Source organism: Eulemur rufifrons, chromosome 6 (assembly GCF_041146395.1).
Source record: "Eulemur rufifrons isolate Redbay chromosome 6, OSU_ERuf_1, whole genome shotgun sequence".
NCBI lineage: Eukaryota > Metazoa > Chordata > Mammalia > Primates > Lemuridae > Eulemur > Eulemur rufifrons.
This window is the reverse complement of record NC_090988.1, coordinates 11,023,734-11,028,835: the sequence shown is the minus strand read 5'-3', so window position 1 is coordinate 11,028,835 and position 5,102 is coordinate 11,023,734.

Below are 5,102 nucleotides of genomic sequence, written 5' to 3'. Positions count from 1 at the left end.
CTCCACTCAGAGATGTAGTACTGCTAGGCCTCTTTGGATTTTGGAGACAGCACACACCACATTTGGGAATACTGCTCTTATCCATGTCTCGGGCAACTCTGAAGGCTGCCAGTTTTGAGGGAAGCCCAGAGCAAGACTAGATTTTGCAACAGGTTCTGGCTGCAGTTTAAGTGGCCTTGCTGCTTGGGCCCTGTGACCATTAATTCCATGGTGCCAGAGGTATTTGTTGTAGATGTGTATGCCACATGGAGTCCCTTGCAAGATCCATTAGGAAAGTTGCAGTGCTGGCCTCCAGAGTTCCGTTGCAGGGCCATGCCTGCAACAGTTAATGCCCCCAGAAGCAGATCTTAACAAATGGTAGATGGAGCGTTGGTAGATACATATTCCTACTTCATTGCCCCTAAGGTGGGATAGCTCTGAGGTGCATCCTATACTGTCCGCTAGAGTTTCCTGATGGAACTAAACCCCAGATACCCACAACTCTTCCTTTATTGGCTTTCTGCCTTTCTCTCACACGCCTTTAATTTCCTACTGGTGATTCACTTCCCCAAATAAACTCCTTGCACTCAAATCCTTGTCTCATTGCCCGTCTCTGGAAATATCCAGTGCAACTCAACTCTACAATTAGAAGACAGGCCGCGCGCGGTGGCTCATGTCTGTAATCCTAGCACTCTGGGAGGCCAAGGCAGGAGGATCGTTTGAGCTCATGACTTCGAACCAGCCTGACCAAGAGTGAGACCCCGTCTCTACTAAAACAAACAAACAAAAAAATAGAAGTTAGCTGGACAACTAAAAATATATAGAAAAAGTTAGCCGGGCATGGTAGTGCATGCCTATAGTCCCAGCTACTCAGGAGGCTGTAGGACTGTTTGAGCCCAGGAGTTTGAGGTTGCTGTGAGCTAGGCTGATACCACGGCACTCTAGCCCGGGCAACAGAGTGAGACTCTGTCTCAAAACAAAACAAACAAACAAACAAAAAGAACAATTAGAAGACAGGCAGAGGGTTTGATCATTTTTTGCCTCCTACCAAAAACAGACTTTTCCCAGAACACAAAGGTCCTGTGATGCAGTATCCTGATTTACTGGCAATTCAATGAGCTTTCTGTTGTATTTGCACACGCACACTAAAAGGATAAGAAAAAAACAAAAACTGAAGTGTTTTCTTCCCATTCTTTACTCTCTTACACAGCCATTCAATATTTCTGATACCAAATGTGTGAGGTTTTTTTCCCTATATGCCAATCACTTCTTCAGTGGACACCAGCTGAATACCTTCCAGTTCAATTCTGACACTGTCTACCTGGAGATGGCATCAGATCCCACAGGTTAAGGGCTCAGCCCCACAAGACTGTCCCCCTACAGATGCCAGTCACAGGCACAAGTTGTAACCCATGCTTTTGACCAACTGGCTATAAATCAGGGTTCCCGTGACCTCCTCCTCCTTGGGTTCCATTAATTTGCTACAGTGGCTCAGAGGACTCAGGGAGACATTTACTCACATTTTCCCATTTATTATAAAGGATATTACAAAGGATACAGATGAACAGCCAGATGGAAGAGATGCACAGGGCAAGCGATATGGGAAGGGGCACAGAGCTTCCATGCCTTCTCCAGGGCCCAACCCTCCAGGAACCTCCACGTGTTCAGTTATGTGGAAGCTCCCCAAACTCTATCCTTTTGGGATTTTGTAGAAGATTCATTATGTAGGCATGACTGATTACACCATTGGCCATTGGTGACCCACTCAAACTTCAGATCCTCTATCTTCCCCACTGGTTGGAGCATGGGGCTGAAAGTCCCGGTCCTCTAATCATGCTTTGGCCACCAGTCACTTCATTGACATAAAGACTTTCGTCACTCCAGAAATTCCAAGGATTTTAGGAGCTATATGTTAGGAAATGGAAGCCCAAGTATATGTTTCATAATATCACACACAGATACTCTCTTGATCACAGATAAATGTCTGTCCCCAGCAGCAGAGGTGAAGTAGGCTTCTATTCTCACAGAGGTCTGATAGGTACTAAGAACTTCTACTCATCAATGCTTTGTACTAGGCAGACACTGAGCATTTTACATGCATTATCTTATTTAAGCCTCACATTACAGGCAAGAAGCTCTGCCTTAGCTCAGAAAAGTTAGATTACTTGCCAAAAATCATCACACTGGTAAATGAGGGATCTGAGCTTTGGCCCTGGGACTGTCTGACCCCAGCTTCTGCTCTAAACTTATACTGCTGTATTTTCCTTTGGTCAGTCACTGCAGTTCCATCATTTGACATTAAGTGTACCCTTCCTTTAAGGCAGAATAAGACCTTCTGCCCAACCCTATTCTTTCTCTCTCCTCCTGCCCTAAGAAGGTAGGGAATACAGTAGAGGGCTTTGGATTGGAGAGTGATTGCAGCAAAGATTTGGGACTAGAAGCATGGGCCAGGGATAGAAATGGTGGAGGTTCCACTACCACTGGGAACCTTTAACAAGATCCCATAACATGTAAGATGTGCAAGAAATGGGGGGTAATTTCTATCCCAGTGTCTTAAGTAATAAAAATTCCTTGTTAAAAAAATGATTGAAAGAAGACAGGCTGGGCACATTGGCTCATGCCTGTAATCCTGGCACTCTGGGAGACCGAGGCAGGAGGAGTTCAAGACCAGCCTGAGCAAAAGCAAGACCCTGTCTCCACTAAAAAAAAATGAAAAAATTAGCCATGCGTCGTGGTGCGCATGTGTAGTACCAGCTACTTGAGAGGCTGAGGCAAGAGGATCGTTTGAGTCCAGAAGTTTGAGGTTGCATGCAGTGAGCTACAATGATGCCACTGCATTCTACCCAGACTCTATCTCAAAAAAAAAGAAAAAGAAAGAGACAGAACCAACTGTGTATGTACATATATGCTAACAAAGGTTGTTAAAGTTAGCAGTGGGAAAAAACAATAAACAAACTTATGAAAACTCCTTATATTTATAAATTAATTTCAAAGACCAAATGTTGATTTGAATGAGTCTCTTTTTACCTTGATCAGAAAATGTGGGCTTTCTTTTCAGCCTAGTTTCCTGGTATGAAAGGCAAGAGGGAATGACATTCCATAACTGTTATAGATGTGAACACAGTTTTTTTTTAATTGATGGTCATTAATGGCCTATAACTGGGGCACAACCTTCTAGGTAAACATTTAACTTTGGAATATTAGTAGAAGATGATTCACTAACTTTTAAAACTCTTCCTCCCTTCGATTCACATTAGTACTATGAGGTACTAATAACTTTTAAGTCCATATTCTCAGACATAGGTACAAATAAATTCACATATATTATTTGCAGTGTGTGGTGGTTTACATAAGGGCTTCCTAGTTCAAATGAGGTTGTGAGTTTTGCATCTCAAATTAGTTCCTACCAACAAAGCAACTAAAGAAAATTCCTCTGTGAAAAGTTTCCAGGCATGACCTAGTAATTGTTTTAATGGATTTTCAATGAAGGGTGAAATACCATGCTATGTATGTAGCCCGTAGGCATTCCATAAATATATTTTGACTGACTGTTAACAACACACACAGAGGAAACAAAAGTTGTACGATTTCAATCTTCTTATATTGTTTCTCACGAGCTCTGTTAGAGTATCTATAAACATTTACAGTGTGCAAGGTTGCTGCTGCGGTGAAGGTGAATCGCCCAAGGCAGAGCAGCATTCTGGGCTGTAGGGTTTTACTTAGTCGAAGATTTTCAGTGTGTACCTGGGATCTGTCCATCTCCAAAGGGGGAAGAGGCCTAAAGCTGATCAGATGAAAGAAGCAATAATCCCTGCAGGCTAAAAGAGTAATTTTCCACTTACACTAGAGAACCTGATGTTGGTATAGACAATTTCCTGTCTTCTATGTACGGTATAGATCTGCTTTGACCTTGACATTGTAGTGGATGCTACTATTAATATATTCTCAGTACCTGTTATAACATACACCTAAGATGAGAAAGTTGTGTTGAACAGAAATCTTTACCTACCCTTCTCCTAAAACATTCACTGAACCCTCCTGTAAGAGGCATATATTCTTGCTGTATGTGTACAACTCTTGCTATGGTTATTATATAATTTATATTGAGTTCAGTTTATACACTGGGTATTGTCTGAGCATTAGGACACTTGGGGCAAAGGAGAGATCACCCACATGTCCATCAGACTGCAAACTAGAATTTAGTAAGAAGGTCCCTGAGTGGATTCTAGAGTTAAAATAAAGCTTTCTTTTTTAGTTTGAAGACATTTCAACATGGGAAACAGAACAAAGAATTCTTGAGTGGTAGTCAATCCGACTTCCTGCCAGAGAGGGGATGGAAACGAAGGAAGCCACGTCCTTGCGAAGTTGTTTAGGGCTGTCATGTGTTTTTGTGGTGGCAGAAACCTCTGGTTTGAAGTTATGGAGTCTTTGCATTTTTCTTAGTTAAGTAATCCATATTCTTACATTTACAACAGAGTGTACCTCTTTTCCCAAAGGAAAAACTAGCCGGTTTCAGCGGGCCCTTTCTCACTGATGAGGAACCTCAAAGGATTACTCAAATACACTGGCAGCAGCTACAAAGATGTTTTCAAGCAACTATCCTCCCTGCCTCAATTCCCAACTCATCTAAGTAGAGAAACAGCCCTTTTGCCCTGGCTCTGGCTTGAAAAAAGTAAAATTTAGGCCAGGTTTCAAGTCCAGGGATAATTCTCATTAATGCGGCAGTGTCTGCCACCTGGTGGTGAGAAATAAAATGACACTTGCTTTTCTCATGTAATCTCTCTCTACCGTGCTTTTTTTTTTTTACCCACTTTTGTAAACTGTCCTCAGCCTCTTTCTGACGTGTGTCTGGCTTGCTACCAGCTGAAGGCTCCTAACTGATAATAATGACACTGACACATTGGGGAGAATTTTTCAGCAGATAGCTGGAACCCAACCATCTTAAATCACCCTTGGAGTGTTTCAGAACTGCTGGAGGAAGCAAAGGTGAGGAGGGGGACTGGTAGGTGTCAGGATTCTCCTAAAGAGGAAAGAAAGCACTAATGCATTCATTCGTACACAAACATTTGAGTCATTATTGTGTGCTAAAATCTATGCTCATCAGTTTGCAAACAGAAATGTGG